The sequence below is a fragment of the Bison bison genome, unplaced genomic scaffold, assembly GCF_000754665.1.
Source record: "Bison bison bison isolate TAMUID 2011002044 unplaced genomic scaffold, Bison_UMD1.0 scf7180017864050, whole genome shotgun sequence".
NCBI lineage: Eukaryota > Metazoa > Chordata > Mammalia > Artiodactyla > Bovidae > Bison > Bison bison.
In genome coordinates, this window is record NW_011494622.1 from 2,503,307 (window position 1) to 2,522,559 (window position 19,253).

A 19,253-nucleotide genomic window follows, 5' to 3' on the forward strand; every position below is an offset into this window, starting at 1 on the left:
GGTCGGGCAAATGTGGATTAACCGTGTCTTTCTCTTTTCTGATGCTTTCACATCCGGGTCCTTGCTTACCCCAGAGAGATGGCTCCTCCCAGGGTTGGCCAGTTTCTGGAGATAAGAAACAACTGGCTCAGGAGGACTTCCCTGGTGGCTCAGATGGTAAAGCATCTGACTACAATGCAGGAGGCCCAGGTTCGATCCCTGGGTTGGGAAGATCCTCTGGAAAAGGAAATGGCAACCCACTGCAGTACTCTTGCCTGGAAAATTTCATGGATGGAGGAGCATGGTAGGCTACAGTCCATGGGGTCGCAAAGAGTCAGACACGACTGAGCGACTTCACTTTCACTTTCAGGAGGATGTTCTTTCAGATGCAAACCAACCAATCCAGAGCCTCTCTGGGTCATTATCCACAAGCCCTAATCACCCCCAGGCCAGACCCCATACAGTTAGGGACAAGCCCTGTACCAGGAGCCTACCGCAGTTATTCAAACTAGACAGTCAGAAGTCTGTTTGCCTGCTTCGCCCCCTCCTTCCTGCAGAACCCACAGGAGACGCCCTCACTCACAGCTCTCCCGCCTCCTGACCCACCCGATGCTTCCTTGGGGGGATGAGGAGAGGGCCCTGCATGGTGCGGCCGCCCCCTCCTCCTGGGAACTGGGATCTGTTGGCCTTACCATAAGTCAGCTTTTCTGTTAGTATTCTGTATTTTAGAACAAGAAGTTGTGGACCTAAATGAAAGCAGTGAAAGTGAGGACAGAGAAAAAGATGGAGCGATGTTTAGGTGTCAGAATGACAGGGCTTTTAAAAAATGTTCTTTATTTTTAATTGGAGTATAATTGCTTTACAAGGTTGTGTTAGTTTCTGATGTACAGCAGGTGAATCAGCTACGTGTGTGTGTGTGTGTATATATCCCCTCCCTCTTGAGCCTGCCTCCTGCTCCCCCAGTCTCACCCAGCTAGATCATCACAGTGCCCAGAGCCGGACTCCTGTGCTGCACTGCAGCTTCCCACTAGCTGTCTAGCTGTGTTACACATGGTAGTGTTCCTCTCTCCGTCTCACCCTCTCCTTGCCCCCGTGTCCACAAGTCCATTCTCCATGTCCGTGTGTCTACTTCTGCCCCACAAATAGGTTTGCAGTGATATGGATGAACCTTAAGTCAGTCATACAGAGTGAAGTAAGTCAGAAATAGAAGTATCATATATTAATGCATAGTCGTGGAATCTAGAAAGGCGGTACTGATGAACTATTTGTGGGGCAGAGTTACAGGTTTTGATGGTGACATTATGTGGGGATAAACGGACGCGGGGAGCAGCTGGTTACTGACAGATCTCTAGCGTAATGATGCTGTGGAAAGTGATAAACTAGAAGAGGCTTTGAGGGGAAAGAAGCACCTCTGGTTTGGAGCTTGTAGGGTTTCAGTCCAGTTCAGTTCAGTCACTCAGTCATGTCCAGCTTTTTGTGACCCCATGGACTGCAGCATACCAGGCCTCCCTGTCCATCACCAACTTCTGGAGCTTACTCAAACTCATGTCCATCAAGTCGGTGATGCCATCCAACCATCTCATTCTCTATCGTCCCCTTCTCCTCCTGCCTTCAATCTTTCCCAGCATCAGGGTTTTTTCAAATGAATCAGCTCTCTGCATCAGGTGGCCAAAGTATTGGAGCTTCAGTATCAGTCCTTCCAATGAATATTCAGGACTGATTTCCCTTAAGATTGACTGGTTGGATCTCTTTGCAGTTCAAGGGACTCTCAAGAGTCTTCTCCAACACCACAGTTCAAAAGCATCAATTCTCCAGCACTCAGCTTTCTTTAAGTCCAACTCTCACATCCATACATGACTACTGGAAAAACCATAGCTTTGACTAACAAACCTTTGTTGGTAAAATAATGTCTCTCCTTTTTTTTGGTAGGGTTTAGGGTCCTGAAGGACATCCACATAGAAATATCTAGGAGGCAGTAATAAAGATGTATCCTGAATAGTGGTTTTGTATCTTTTATCACCATGACCCACAGTATCATATATATTTTACATTTGACCCTATACACCCTATACAGAAAATTTCTTTTCTGTAATGTTACAGTTTATTTGTTCTTTTATTATTTTGTTCTTTTAATTTTTACAATGTTGTATTGATGTCTGCCATACAATAGCACGAATTAATTATATCTCTATCCCCTCCCCCTTAGGCCTCCCTCCCTTCTCCCCATCCCACCACTCTTGGTCATCACACAGCACCAGACTGGGCTCCCTGTGTCGTACAGCAGCTTCTCACCAGCTGTCCACTTTACACACGATAGTGTACGTATGTTGATGCCACTTCCTCCATTCGTCTCACTCCTCTCCCCCACACACAAGTTCCTTCTCTACATCTGCTGAGATGAATACAGTTTATTTCACAGAACAATACCCCTCTCTTTTGTGATGCTCCCTGAGAGTTTCTGTCTCTGCCATCCATTGTGTTTCATTTTTAAATGTGAGTTGTAGGCCACTCAATTGAATTCATGAACTGCTACAGAGTTACAGGCCATCCTTTGGAAAACACTGGTCTGGGCCATAAAAAAAACAGACTGAAAAGATTTTAACATCTTAAATATACTGATATTAGCTGAAGCTGTGGGACGTTTTCTAAGGACAAGGGTGGAGAGTAACAACATTTCCCAGATTATAACTCTGTAGAATGCCACACATTTAAAAATGTTAAAGTGGATCGAGGAAGGGGAGTCAGCTTTTGCTGGGAAAGAATAGTAAATCTTAGTGGTAGAATCACCAATGTTGAGAAACCAAGAAGGGAAGACTTTACAGGTGGGCAGTAATCACAGATACTGATGATATCAAATAATAGGAAGAATAACAAACAAGACTGGATTCATAATCGAAGCTGTCATGGGTGGTAAATGAAGCGTAGGTAAGAAGGTAGATGAGTAGGCTGCAGTGGCTGGGAAAATGAATGGAAGGTAAATGAAGAGAAGCAAAGAACATTCTACTTATTTTTCAGAGAGTTCTTTAAAGAAGAAAAGATGTAAATATCTGTCTGTCTTTCTAAATGACAGTAACTGGGAGGGGTACAAAAAGCATTCAAGCAAATTCCTTGAAACAGGCTGTTGTGTTTGCTAAGGATACATGTTAAAGACCGAATCAATGTTTGCTGACTTTTTTTGAAAAGAGAATTTAAAGAGTTAAGAGGAAATAGGTGAAAGTCACCAATAAGTGGAAAAATTATAGGAACAATTAAAATTACAACCACTGAATTTTTTCACTTGGAAATGGACAGCCTAGAAACTAATAGCAAGAATCATCTAATAAATAGGGCCCCAGATTAAGAAAGATGAAAAATAATCTGGTTAAATTAATATGCATTTGAATATACATGCATACACAAATATACACATGTATATATTTTATTAATAATGTATATGTAATTTGTTAAATGTAAATTGGTTCGGAGAGAATTAATGCATATAAGCTTTGTTAAGCCTAGGAATGAGGTTTAATGGAGATTAGGTCCGTTTTCTGAAACGCATGTTATTAATACATATTTTGGATGATTCACCTAGAAGAAATGGTAAATTACTACTGGTTTACAATTCTGTGAGTTTGTGATCTTATCTGTGTTCCAGTAAAAGTCCAATCTAATATTGGTTAAAAAGTTTTCACTAGAAGCTGCTAAATAAATTTGTCCTCATTAAAAAAAAAATTTGTGATTCCACACACAGTTTTAAGAAGCAGTTCTGTAGTGATCACTCTCGCACACTGCGTTAGTCTCCAATTCAGAGGCTCACCGTGGTCATGCAGGACCAAAATGGTGATTGTTGTTGACTCAAGAAGTAAAGCTTGTGGACGCAAAAATTAACATGATGCTGTTCTGTGTGTGTATCCTCGGTTGCTCATTCGTCTCCCGCTCTTTGCAATCTGGAAATTTCCTTATAATGTAGGATATCACAGGAATGCTAATCCATTCTAATCACAGATCTCATGCACACTGGGGAGGAGTTGATACAGAGCTTGTGCGTCTACACCAAGGGATGGGAATTTTGAAGATCAAAAGGGATTTTGCAGATGTAACTAAGGTTCCTAATTTAGAAATCCCATGGACAAAGGAGCTTGGTGGGCTTGAGTCCATAGGGTCGCAAGAATCAGATACAACTTAGTGACTATACCACCACCAATTAGTCGTGTATTGTGCTGTGCTTAGTCACTCATTCGTGTCTGACTCTTTGCAACCCCAGGGACTGTAGCCCACCAGGCTCTTCTGTCCATGGAATTTCATAGGCAAGAATACTGGAGTGGGTTGCCATTTCTCCAGGGGATCCTCCCAACCCGGGGATTGAACCCACGTCTTCTGCATTGCGGGCGGACTCTTTATTGACTGAGCCACCAGGAAAGTTCACCTGGGGCCTGTAACTGCAGGGAACTAAGTCATGCCACCAACCTAGATGAGTTGGAATAGACACCTTGATTGAGCTCCTGATGAAAACAGCTGCTTGGTTGACACCTAGATTTCAACCTGATGAGATCCTGAGCAGAGAACCCAGTTAACATGAGCCCGGACCTTCCTGATCCATAGAAACTGTGACATAATAAATTTGTTGTTGTAAACAGCTTAGATTAACTGGAAAATTATTACTCAGCAACAGAAAACTAATATAGGAAGACAGGAAAATCAAAGACTGCACGGACATCCCATACCTATTCAGAGAAGCACTCCCTGCCCAGTGTGGTGCCCATGCATCATGTTTGTTAGCAGAGCACTTGCAATGTGGCTGGGCTGAACTGAGATAAACTGCACTGTGAATAAACAGTGGATTCTAAAGCTGTAGTGCCAAAAAAAAAAAAAAAAAAACGTAAAATCTATGATTTATATATAGATTCCATGATGATATGATATTTTTTGGATCAGTTCAGTCGCTCGGTCATGTCCTACTCTGCGACCCCATGAATCGCAGCACACCAGGCCTCCCTGTCCATCACCAACTCCCGGAGTTTACCCAAACTCATGTCCATCGAGTTGGTGATGCCATCCATCCATCTCATCCTCTGTCGTCCCCTTCTCCTCCTGCCCCCAATCCCTCCCAGCATCAGGGTCTTTTCCAATGAGTCAACTCTTCGCATGAGGTGGCCAAAGTACTGGAATTTCAGCTTCAGCATCAGTCCTTCCAATGAACACCCAGGACTGATCTCCTTTAGAATGGACTGGTTGGATCTCCTTGCAGTTCAAGGGACTCTCAAGAGTCTTCTCCAACACCACAGTTCAAAAGCATCAATTCTTCAACACTCAGCTTTCTTCACAGTCCAACTCTCACATCCATACATGACCACTGGAAAAACCATAGCCTTGACTAGATGGACCTTTGTTGGCAAAGTAATGTCTCTACTTTTGAATATGCTATCTAGGTTGTTCATAACTTTCCTTCCAAGGAGTAAACGTCTTTTATTTTCATGACTACATTATACTAAATTAACTGTATTGTTAAGTACATTCAACCTGTTTCTTTTTTCTTTTTTAAATGTGATTACTAAAACATTAAAATTATATATGAGGCTCACATGTGTCTTTGGATGGAGGAGAAGTTGAAAGATAAGAAAGAAGAAAAAAATTCCATTCCACTACCCAGAAATTACCATTGTTTGTTTTTTTATGTACTTCCTTTCTATTATTTTTAAGCCATAATTTTTTCTTTCCCTCCGCTGTTTATTCCATGATATCAAGAAACAGTTACAGGGCAAGAGAAATAAAGTGTTTGCCTGAGATGTCACATTTGTTAAGTGAATGAGCTGACCCCATGTCTTTCTGGCTCCAAATCGTCCTCTAAAACCTACATTCTTCTACACATACCGCAATACCTCTCCTGAAAAATCTTTACAGAAAAAAAAGATGACTCAGTATTGTATTACAGAAAGTATTAAACACAGAAAGAAAACTCAGCAAGGCCTGAAATTTTACATTATTATGGAAGTTTTTTGTTTGTTTTTGTAATTTCTAAGTAGTTACCAAAATGTTTACAGGGTTGGTGGTAAATTTTTTTTTCTAGAATATATTCAAGAGGTATGGATTTCCCAGGTAGCACTAGTGATAAAGAATAATCTGCCTGACAATGCAGGAGCCACAGGAGATGCAGGTTCACTCCCTGGGTCGGGAAGATCCCATGGAGGAGGAAATGGCAACCCATTCTAGTATCCTTGCCTGGGAAATCCCCTGGACAGAGGAGCCTGGTGGGCTATAATCCATGGGGTCGCAGAGTTGGACACAACTGAGCAACTGAGCATATTCGAGAGATACAGATCGGTAGAGGATGGTGGGTGCAGTTGTTTTCAGCTACTAATGGTAGCAGCTATTACTAGGTGTGTATAGAATTGAGTAAATAAATGGGGAAGATCGAAGGCGGGAGGAGAATGGGATGACAGAGGATGAGATGGTTGGATGGCATCACCAACTTGATGGACATGGGTTTGAGTAAGCTCCTGGAGTTGGTGATGGACAGGGAAGCCTGGCGTGCTGCAGTGCATGGGGTCACAAAAAGTCAGATACGACTGAACTGAACTGAAATAAACTGCTTTAGAGAGGGTTCTTTTTAAATGAAGTGCACAAGAAAAAGAAATGATAGACACACAAGAAGGAAAGAAATTAAAACTTAGCAGAGTATATGATCTTGTGTATAGAAAATCTTAAGGAATATCTTAAAAAGAAAAAGTCTAGAATAAGAATTGAGCAAGACACAAGACCAATATACAAAAATCAATTGTATTTCCATAGTCTGGCAACAAACAATCTGAAAATGAAATTAAGAAGACAGTCAGTCGTAGTAGTAAATCCAGCCTGTGGACCAGCAGGGTATTTTCACCACAGGTAGATACAGTTCTTTGGTATGTGAATAATACCAGAGGTGTGTATTTGGGATATTTTCCCCTTAAATGGAAACATTTCATGTTGTTTTAATTCCAGAATATATACTGCTAAGTTTGAGCATTCGTTTCTGAATTTAGCTGAGAGTCGCTTATTTCACATCCTAGCTTTTTCAAAAAGCAAACATGAAAAAGTTACGCATTAAATTATTCCTGCTCAATATATGAGCCGGTAGGAGAGTTTGCTGCTGCTTTTTATTGCCCAACAGATGTTGGCATTTCAAAAATAAACACTGTTTTTTCCCTAGGAGTGAATTTCTTTCTTTATGAATCAGTTTTGAACAAGTTAGTGTAAAGGCTTATATCTTCTAGAGAGTACGTGATTTATTATTTTGTAACAAAATGGCTTAAAAGAAAAATAATTATTGTACCATGAATTCATACATCAGCTCTTGCCTTCTCTCCTGGGCCATAGTTCTAATTATTTTTTCTAATGGTAATTGATAACCAGGTGAATTCCCTTGCTGTTACAGCTTTATAGAATTTTTTTTTCTCTTAGCTTTCTTGGGAATAATAGAAAATCTCCCGAGTTCAAATATATGTCAAAGTGATGTACTTCTTCTCTACATAAATAATAACTGGAGAGGGGCCTGTTAAAGGTGGCTTTCATTTTTTATTTCAGATTTGCATCAAAAAAGTAATGACAGTTCATTAGCACTTGAAGTATCTAAAACTTCAAAAATATATTTCACAATTCAAGGTTAAGTGGGTCATCATCAGTTATGAAAAGAAGGATCACGCCCTGTGTAGAATGTTTCACATATTTCAAAGTGTTATCTCTTGCGGGGAAACACAAGTCACCATCCTTCTTCAGAGAAGTGACATGCCGATAGAAAGATCTATACAGGCTTACCCTTTAATATATGTGTAAAGGAGAGGCTTTGCAGACTTTTCCTTGGGGAAAGTTTCCCACTGACTCGAGTAGTTGTCGTCGGTATTAAAACATTAGATGAAAAGGATTGTCTGGTTATAAATTACCATGCTTTGTATGTGCTTTTGCCACGGCCCTTTTTAATACCGCTATATTTGCATGGAGAGTTTTAATTAAGAGATAACTGTCACCACAGGTTGGCTGCAGAAGGCTACAGACTCCAGCAGCGAGAGAAACGCTGCTGCCAAGTCTAGCAGGTTGGGTAGCAAATGGGGGGTCGGAAACATGAAATTAGGCTATAATTAAAGGCATAACAGTCACTTCTTTCTAATTGAATGAATAATATAAAAATATTTTAAATGCATTCACTTATTTTTTAATCATTTCTTATTCCTTTTAATGCCTCTTAAAGGACTATGAACATTCCTGCCCCAGTAGGCACTTCTTTTTTTTCATTTTCAAAACAGATTTTATTCATTTTTATTGGAGTAGAGTTGCTTTGCAATGTTGTGTTAGCTTTTGCTGTATATGTATAGCGAAGTGAATCCGCTATATGTATATGTGTATCCCTTGTGGATTTCTCTCCCATTCAGGTCACCACAGAGCACTGAGTAGAGCTCCCTGTGCTGTGCAGTGGGTTCTCATTAGTGATCTATTTTGTACATAGTAGTACATGTATGTCAGTCCCAGCCTCCCAGCCCATCCCACCCTGCCTTCCCCTCTTGGTATAAATACATCTGTTCTGTACATCTGTGTCTCTATTTCTGCTTTCCAAGTAGGTTCCTCTGTATCATTTTTCTTGATTCCACATATAAGCGATATTATACGATACTTGTTTTTGTCTTTATGACTTACTTCACTTGTATAACAGTCTCTAGATCCAGCCACATCTCTGCAAATTGCACAATTTCAAGGAACTTTAAAAAAAAAAATTTCAACACATGGTTTGTTTTCTCAACTGGATAGTGCAAAGTCTTAAACAGGAAAGCTCTGATCCAGTATTTCATCTTTTCCTGTCATTTCTCTAATAGATTTGAGTCAGGGTTGTCCTTCTGTGTTCAGAAAAGAATTTTTCTTGCAAAGTGGCTTATAACAAAGCGAAGGATTGTTTTACTTATTGTCTAGGAAAATGACTCAGAAGAGAGTCTCTTATGAAGTTCTAACTATCAAGAACCAGCAGGTAGGAATATTTTATACATAAAGGTGGGAAATGAAGTTGAAATAATTCTGTATTGTTTATTCATGGACCCTTTTTTGTCCCATTTTAACGTGCATTTTGAGTAAGACATAATTGCAATTTCCAGTCTTAATCCAGACCACACACACATGGATCACAGAAAGAATGCTCTAGCCTCAAGGTTGTAATTCTGATCAGGGCTCACTGTTTTCCCTTTTTGCTTTCACCATGTCAACCAGGTAATTACTTCTGCTTTGTCTTCAGTTATCTGAACCAACTATAACCTTTTTGGAACAGGTAGGGTTTCTTTACGCACAATAATGTGGGTGGGACAGCCTTCCATGCCCTGTTTTCATAGTAAATTAGCAGGTACTGAGAAGGGAACATAATTGCCGTGCCATAATGTAACTTGAACTTAACATAATCTATTGTTTCTTAACTAAAGTATTTTGAATTATGGCAAATGTTATTCCCCAAGAGGAAGTTTTGGACCATCTGAAAATGTTTGTGTTTAGTAAGAGCATGTCTTCTGATGTCTCTAATGATTGGCTTTGGTTTTCAGTCAAAAGTTATATACAGCCCATTTGGATTAGAAAGGGTTGGATATGGGCCAACCCACTCTCCTTTTTCATTTAACAATAATTTTTAAGAGTGAGAGACAAGTTGAATAATTGGAGACAATAGAAACAAAGCATTCTACTTTATTACTCTATTTTATGATATCCTACATGTATTCTGTAGGGTATTTACTTAGCTCATATGTATGATACCATACTGCAAAGGCAAGTATCCAGGTTAGAGGAAAGGATTTGCCATGGAAATAAAAGGGCTTGCCTACAGTTCCTTCCGTATCCTTTCCTTCTCCTACTTTTGCTGTCCATCGCTTTCCTATAACTGGGATGAAGCTTTCAACTTTTTACATTTACAAATCCAGTTGACTAAGAGGCAATAGTTAGGTTTATTTGAACAAGAAGAAAGAAAATATGTTCACAGCAGGGACACAAAACATTATGAAATTTATTACTTTGCCAAATACTTGAATGTGTTGTCATTTCAAAAGGTGACATGTTCAAAATCTTGCATTGAAAACCAAAATAACATCTGTCTGCTCACTCAGAATAATTTACTTAATGTACCTCCATATTAGTGAAACTCTTAAAACTTGACCAGCTTTGTGAATCCAGACTTAGAGTCATTGCTTTTTTTTAAATGAGAGGGAATCAAATTATATGCAAACAAAACAAAACAAGGACCAGGAGAGGTTCTATAGTTTACATAACCATGTAGCAGTTAGGTATTAGTGGCCATGAGTTTTGGATCCTAACTCTTGGATCCTGACCCTGCCTTCCGCTGCTCTACTCTGCCTCTGACTTTTGAGTAAAGAAAGATATGATGGTTGTGAAAATTTACCAACAACCTGACCACAGGGTTGCTTTACAAAGCAGCCTCCTGTAGAGTATATTGAAGATGTAATTTTCAAATTGAAAACAAAAGTAGAAACTAGTTTCAGACACAAAGTTCATCTTTACAACCATGCTGTTGGGTATTCATTGTTATGTCCAGTGTTACAAATTAAAATATGGAGACTTGGAGAGGTTAGTTAGATGATTTGTTCAAGGTCAGATAATAATAGCTGCCAAAACATAGAAGTCACAGCTGGTCTGACTTCAAACACCAATCGCTTTCCATTACACTATGCTTTCTCTCCTTTGTACTTTATACTTTTAATGCAAAATCAATTTCTTATCAAGTAAAACATATCTGTTTGAATAAGAATGAATACTGCTACAGAGTATTAATATTCTTGAGCTGTATCTGTGTCCACCCATCCCATGTATGTCCACCTTGTATCAGAGTTACATTCAGGAATTTCTGTTACCCATAAGAGTTCCACTTCATCTGAGTCTCCTACGCCTCCATGCTTATAATTCACTGTCCTTCACATCATCCTTCAAAAGTGTATAGGTGTAATAGGAAGGAACAAAATTGTACTATTCAGAGACATAGATGGTAGATGGCCCTAGAAACTCCCACACAGTACAGTAAGTCAGAAGAGGAAAAAAAAAATACTGTATAATATTGTTTATACGTGGAATCTAGAAAAATGGTGCAAATGATCTTATTTGCAAAGCAGAAGTAGAGATACAGATGTAGAGAACAACGTATGGATCCACAGTGGGGAAGGGACAGTAAGATAGATTGGGAGATTGGGATGGACGTGTATACGCTACTGTGTGTAGAATGGGGGCTTCTACTTCTCTGGTGGCTCAGCAGTCAAGAATCCAATGTCAAAAATCCAGTCAGGAATCAATCCTACAATGCAGGAGACGCAGGTTTGATGCCTGGGTCACAAAGACCCCTGAAGACGGAAGTGGCAACCCACTCCAGCATTCTTTAGTTGGAAATCCCATGGACAGAGGAGCCTGGCAGGCTACAGTCCATGGGGTTGCAAGAGTCAGTCACACTTGGTGACTAAACCGCCCCATGTATAAAATAACTACTGAGAGCCTTCCGTGTAGCACAGGAAACTCTGCTCTGTGCTCGGTGGCGACCTATTTGGGAAGGAAATCCAGACAACAGGATAGATGTGTAAGGGTAGCTGACTCATGTCGCTGTACAGTAGAGACTAACACAACATTGTAAAGCAACTATACTCCGATAAAAATTAATAACAAAGTGTAAAGGTCTAAAAGCACTCAACTCTTTGTCAGTTAGCAGTGTTAATTGTTTGCTTGGCTGGCATGCCATGTTCAAAATGAAGCCAGGAAGATTTCCAAATAAATGAAAATCATTTTGATAAGAACCAAGCAAGGGGACATAATGAGGAAAACCACTAATTGATCACAATTGATTTGGTTTCCTTTTTACTATTTTCGGTGCCTGACACCGCTTTTTCTAGCACATTTCCTTCCTTCTGGGCCATCTCTAGCCTAGGCAGAGGGAATCTCTGAGTATCCCTTTCAGCATGAACTACCCCTCCCTCTTCCTCTGTGTTTAGAATCCTCCCAGCCGCTCACTACTTTTAATTTAGTTGTTGGGCATTCTCCCTTCTCTTTCCACTTTCCTTTTGCCCAAATCAAACACGTAACTCTTCTTCCTTGATTAGAGCTACGTAGCTGGCATGGTTGTTAGTGCATTCAGGTTACAGGAAATAAGGTAAAGGAAATAGCGGGAAGAATGCTTATCGTTTGTTTTGCGTCTGCATCCTCTCTAGGATGTTAACTCTGTGAAGGCAGAACTGTAACGGTCTCATTCACCTCTCTATCCCCAGAGCCTCAAACAGTGAACACGAATGAATGAAATAATACATGAATGGCACTCATTTGCTTGGAAGCCCCGGTAGCTGTCTTAGCCATTTTACTGTCAAACCTTCACCAGGGCAGCACATCTTTATTACATACGAGGTAGTTACCATTCTCGTGCTGACTCCAACTACGTTTAATTCACCTTCAGACTGTGAATCTATCTGATGAGCATCCTAACTTGATCATTACAACTGTGTGTGATGTTAAAGTGGTCACTCGTCTGTCTTGTAGTTTTTTGACACTAATTATTAACACCTCTCCCTCCTTAAGTTCTTGGACTTTTTCTGAGGTCCTAATACCCATTCCCTTCTCCAGGAGATCTTCCCGACCCAGGGATTGAAGCCGGGTCTCCCGCATTGTAGGTAGACGCTTTACTGTCTGAACCACCAGGGAAGTTAATAATATCTGAAATTTCCTGGTGTGTATAATATATTCTGACAAATGAAATTTGGATAATTATATTGTTTTTCTTTAGAGATAGCGTGTGTTGTCTGTAGTGTTAGATTTGAAACCAAGGCTTTCAATTAAAAGAGTCAAACGTAGTTAACAGTCAAAAGAGGTGATCCAGTGGAATAGAAAGTTAAGAAACAGGCTCTGGCCAGATGTTTTTTCATTACCTACATTTTTTCCTTCAATCTTGAAACATACTTCTGTTTTAACTTTCTGAAATTTGAATGTATTTTTTAATTGGTGTCAAAAGAAACCTGCTTCCTGGTGGATGGAGAAGTAAATGGTAACATGGTTGTCACCATGATGCTCTGCCTAATTACGAATGATCAAAAGCGATTCATTAGACTTCAAATGAGGTTTGTGACCTTGTTACCAATGCAAAAAAAAAAAAAAAAAACGGTATATAATTGTATGGATCAAGGAGAATTAATACCTGTTGGTATTAAAACAAGCAAGCAACAACAAAAAATTGTGAACATTTAACATCAATTTTTACCCCATACAGGAAGTAATTAAAATGGAAGGTTGATGTTAAAATCCCCGATATCATACATAAGAGGAAATATAGTTGCTGTGTGAATTTGGATATGTCATTTAACTTCCCTAAGTTTATCTTCACCTTCACCGTTTTTATCTTCACCTCTCTTTGCGACCCCATGAATCGCAGCATGCCAGGCCTCCCTGTCCATCACCAACTCTCAGAGTTCACTCAGACTCACGTCCATCAAGTCAGTGATGCCATCCAGCCATCTCATCCTTCTCCTCCTGCCCCCAATCCCTCCCAGCATCAGAGTCTTTTCCAATGAGTCAGTTCTTCTCATGAGGTGGCCAAAGTACTGGAGTTTCAGCTTTAGCATCGGTCCTTCCAAAGAAATCCCAGGGCTGATCTCCTTCAGAATGGACTGGTTGGATCTCCTTGCAGTCCAAGGGACTCTCAAGAGTCTTCTCCAACACCACAGTTCAAAAGCATCAATTCTTCCGCGCTCAGCTTTCTTCACAGTCCAACTCTCACATCCATACATGACCACTGGAAAAACCATAGCCTTGACTAGACGGACCTTAGTTGGCAAAGTAATGTCTCTGCTTTTGAATATGCTGTCTAGGTTGGTCATAACTTTTCTTCTAAGGAGTAAGCATCTTTTAATTTCATGGCTGCTGTCACCATCTGCAGTGATTTTGGAGCCCAAAAAAATAAAGTCTGACACTGTTTCTACTGTTTCCCCATCTATTTCCCATGAAGTGATGGGACCAGATGCCATGATCTTCGTTTTCTGAATGTTGAGCTTTAAGCCAACTTTTTCACTTTCACTTTCATCAAGAGGCTTTTTAGTTCCTCTTCAGTTTCTGCCATAAGGGTGGTGTCCGCTTAGCAAGATTTAAAACTCCTAGTAGTCTTCTAATGTCACGTTATTTGTAGCCTGCAAGGATTTCTCCAGTGCCATCTCCTTAAATTGTTTCAATAAGGAAATTATAGAAATGGTAGTCTTTTCAAGAAATCACAAAATTCTGAAGAAAATAAGACTTTTTCTCTGGTCCTTTTTTGTATCTAGGGAAAAAAGAACTATTTATCAGCAAAGACCATTACCCAGAGGCTAAGAACAAATCGGGGCTCCGTGTATTCAGACCAAAATGTTTCTTTTATTACAGTAGTGGTTTATTATGTTAAATTATGTGTTAGGTGGCAGCCTGGATGGGAGGGGAGTTGGGGGGAGAAGGGATACACGTATGTGTATGGCCAAGTCACGCTGCTGGGCACCTGAAACTCACCACCTTGTTAATCACCTGTGCTCCAATGTACAGTAAAAAGCTTAGAAGAATTGGTGTGTTAGTTCTAAAGCCAACCAATTTTATAGCGCTATGAATGACTCAGATGGTGAGTTCCGATCACTTCCAGTCTTCTACCTTGATCATAGGAGTCAGCACTGACCTTCACTCTGTACCCTAAGTACCCTCTGTGCCTGGTCACACGCTGTTCAACTGCATCCATGTTTAGCTTCAGTGACAAATTTTTGTGATTGCTGTGCTTGCAATTAAAACTCACCTTGGCTCCTGAGCTTGCCGATTTCTATTCCTGTAATTTTGAAGCAATTTCAGGGTAGATTCTAGCTTCTGGTATTATCATGTGGAAGGGGGAAGAAGCATTTGACGTATTGGGGTCAGTAAAGTAACTGAACTTGAAAGGGGTGGGGAGAGATGGAAATAAGCACCGGGAAGGTTGCTCTTTTAGAAGGGAACCCAAGTCTCAATAGCCCTTGGTCTTAAAAAGACTATCTCATGACGTATTTTGTATGTTATGGATGAATGGGATGCACTTCCAGGTATATAAAGATGGACTATATGAGAACACCATGGAGAGAGTGTAGATAGAGGAGGAAATGATGATCTCGCAGTCAAGCTCTGAGTGGTCAGAGGAGGGCTGATGGGTGAAGGAGATGGGGTGAGAAGAAAACCAGGGGTCTGTGGTGTCAGGGAAACCCAGGGAGGAAAGTATACGGAGGAATATGTCCTAGAGTCAAAGGCTTCTGAGATACTCAGTACAAAACGCTAGCAATTATTTTATTATTGTTGTTGTTCAGTCACTGAGTCATGTCTGACTCTCTGCGGCCCCGTGAACTGTAGCCCGCCAGGCTCCTCTGTCCATGGGATCCTCCAGGCAAGATACTGGAGTGAGTTGCCATTTCCTCCTCCAGGGGATTTTCCCAACCCAAGGATCTGCCTCTCCTGCATTGGCAGGCAGATTCTTGACCATTATTTTATTATTATAAATAACAAATCATTTTTAGTTACCCAAAAATTAGGCCCCAAAGCAAATAAAAAGTAAGTAGCAGAGACATAAAATGGATATGAAATGATGTTAAAATGCCAATGTGCTAAACATGCTAACACCCTTTATGAAAGGTGGTATTAGTTATTTATATTCACAGTGACCACAAAGTAAAATGGACCATATCAGGGTCCTCAAGACCACCCCTGGGTTAGAGGAGCTGCTGCGAGGACTCGCAGGACTCAGTATATAGTCTCACTAAGATTTCTTTCAGTGAAAGGACCCAAAGCAAGATCAGCTGGGGAGAAGGCAGACTCCCCTAGCCTCCCCAGCTAGTGACTCCACTAGCTGGGCCAACTTAAAGTCCTGGGAATGAGTGATGACCACACACGTGAAGTACTGCCTAACAGGGAAATTCATGAGAGACTCAGCATGCAGGGTTTTTCACCTGCAGGCTGATTATGAAATCGTCCTCTGCCTTGCATGTGCCAAAACTCCAGACTCACAGACGGAAAGCGTACACAATTGATATGAAAGACTGTGAGTGTGGTGAACCACTTTTATCAGTTTGGGGAATGATGGGAACTCTCCCAAAATCTGAGCTCCCAAATGCCAGCCAAAGGCCAGTCCTGCCAGCATGCCTTTCTAAGGAGAGCCCTCTCAGCCCTGCTGTGTTAACTCTTTTTTTGTACACAGGCCAATGCCCAGGAAAAATGAAAGCATTGTTGGCACTGAGACTAGTTAGAGTTTCTCTGGAATGGCTATTTGATTAATAAACTCTTTCCAACATATTCCAGGTCATTTGGCTAGCTAGTAAGCTAAAAATGTTGTCTCTGTGTATTGGGAGGCAGTCTAGCATATAATAAAATAATCATAGACTGTGAGATCTGAAAAACCTGGCTTTTGGTCAAGACTCAGCTACTTATTTCCTCTCAGAACCTCCGTTTCTGGTCATAAAACCTACCATTTCAAAGATTCCATGAAATATATATAATACAACTCCTGGAATAGTGACTGGCACATGAGACATTCAAAAATAGGGGGTGGCATTGGCATTGGTGTTAATAATTGCAGTAATAGCTGTTGCTTTATTATTGTCTTTTGGTGTTTAGATGTGCCATTACTTTTCTTGGATTAATCGATTGTAATATCCACCCTACCGTATTTTCAGCTAAATGGCTTTCAGTTTTTCAATTAAAATTTCAGTTGAACAGTATCAGAGGCATTTTAATAAAAATTTTAGTGAGCTTGATTAGTTGATGAGAAGTAAATTGCTCATTTTTGATTACCACATTAACTCTTTCTGGCCATTCGGGTACCATTTAGTAAATTACCTCTTTTAGTATGGTGCCCAAAATGTTACCCAAGTGACCAGAAAGAGTTAATAACGCATCAACAGACTGAGCGGTTTACCGCCTTCTGACTGTCAGATCTGTCCCATTGTATTAAATGTTTCCCTTCCTATAATTGTCATTTTCTTTAAAAATAAAATATTAGATAGAGTTAGTTATTTTTAATAGGCGGTATATAAGCTTAATGAAAAGTAGAGTGAGTTCACTAAGCTTTCTAAGGGGGATTAAGGTATTGGTGTTCACTATATAATATAGAAAATAAATCTGGTGGGGATAATAAATACATCTTAGTGCACGAGAAGAGCATCATTTTCCAGGGGCACCAGCGATTCCCTGATTATGATCTGAGTACCAGGCAGTCATATTAATGTGTCTCCCCAAGGGTGTGAGCCCTGAAGAGAATTCTGCCTCGTAGTATTGTACTGTAGCAGGTAAGCTTTTGCACGGGCGGGAATCCTGCCTTTCTATAATGTATACATTATCTGTCCCCTGTGGATGTGTTTTTACCATTCATTCTGATACAGTGTTTAATTACTCAGGAGTGACCCTTGCTTTCTCATGAACAGGCACCTGCAATCAGTTCCTTAAAATTGCATCTCTAACTCAAATATTTTTCCAGGTAGACTGGAAAAATCATTACCACTCACTTGGAAAAATTACTTGCCTCCTGAAGTACTAGTTTTTTCACGTAATAGGCTGTCTTCTCACTGGTGTGTTGCAGTCTGTAGTCTATGAGCCGCTAACTATTTACTGGGTCGTCACTGTACGTGTAACATTATGTTAAGTGCTTTGAGTGATATAAAGTACGGTATGACTGGCTCACTCAGCCATTTATTCAGTAGATACTCACTGAGCCAGCTGTGTGCTTTGTACTCTAAGAATACAAAGACGAAGAAAAAGCAACAAAGAACTTGAAGTTGGGTTGAGGATATGATTAACGATATATTGTATTCAAATACTGTTGCACCTATAAAAGTGCAGTAACAGCAGTATACCCAGCTACTCAAGGAGGTCAGTGAGCGGGACCTAACCCAGCTTGGAAGGAATCTGGGGAAATTGCCTGCAGAAGATGAAGGCAGAATCTTACAGCTTGAACAGGAGTCATCTAAGAGCAATGAGCTTTACCCCAGAGAGAACAGTATAAGGGCACGAAGTTGAGGGAAAGGGAAGTGATGAGGGGCAGAGGGCTGGTGGTACCGCAGTGATTTGTTTTGCTGAACGTCACATGGAAAGAAACAAGGAAGGCTGAAAAGTAGGGAGATCAGTGATAGACTATGGTTTAAATTTGCTGAGGTTTTAAACCTAATTAGAGAGAGGAAGCTAATGTATGCGTGTGCTGTAGATCGTATTCCACGTGATTGACGGCTGGTTACTGCAGTTCATTATACATTCTCCCCCCCTCAAAACCCACGAGGGAGCTACTGTTACTTCCTGCCATTTTATAGATGAAATACCTATTGCTTAGAAATATTAAGTAAATTACCCAAGGATGCAGAGAAAATAAGCAAGGGAGATAGAATTCAATTCTACAAGATGCCAGAACACAAATACGCAGAGAGACTGAATAATTTGTGCAGGAATACCAAGTAAGTGGTTGAGCAGCTATTCCAGATATTTTTTCCTTGCACAAGGCGGGATTGAACATAAGTTCCACTTTTGTGGAAGGCAGGAAGGAACAGTAAAAACTCAGAGTAAAACTGGGAGTTGGAGAAGGACAAGGGTGTGCAAGCTTCTTATTATAATAATATTATGATTATTATATTCTTCTCGTAGACTCTATAGCAAAGACAGAATACTTCTAAGGCTAGAATTGGGACAGAAGGAAGAAACATCCCATTTCAACATTCTCTCAAGTTACTGTCATTTGTCATTGTTTCTATTTTATTTTAGGAGATATTTCTTCAAATATATAAGGCCAAAGATTAATGCTTACAAATCTTTATATATTTTTTTAACAAGGACTTTTTTTCTGATGGTATTTGATCCACAATTAATTATGTTACATATTATTATATGTTAATAACAGTATCTACCTGTCAGAACTAATGTGAGAATTACATGAGTTAAAATAGGTTATTGTGTGTGAAACACTTGAAATAGTGGCTGTACCAACCACCGCGCTATACAAGTATTTATTATTTTATCAGTTTTTCCAAAACAGCAGGTAGACTTCACAGCAATGAGATATTCTGTCCAATATGTAGATAAATGTTGCACACACACAGCGTATTTTTTATTGACATTAGATTTGCATGTGTCAGCTATTGTTTCTGTCATTAGTATTTCTACCAACATTTCTTATTGACACCAAGCTTTTCTGCTGGCCAGATCAAATTTGTAACTTGTAATTATGCTGGGGCAACAATGTCAAGTGGCACTGTCCAGGGAAAAATTGGTTGAGGTTTATAAGCCATTCTTACAAAATTAACATCCCA

General features: G+C 40.1%; 1 protein-coding gene and 1 non-coding gene across 2 annotated transcripts in view; both read left to right on the forward strand.

Moving 5' to 3' along the window:
• The window catches only part of TENM3 (teneurin transmembrane protein 3), a 588,433-nt gene that overhangs the window by 317,100 nt on the left and 252,080 nt on the right, over nucleotides 1-19,253 (forward strand). The gene's annotated exons all lie outside the window — the stretch shown is intronic.
• TRNAC-ACA lies at nucleotides 139-210 on the forward strand. The gene has a single exon. It is a non-coding gene; the product is annotated as a tRNA-Cys (tRNA).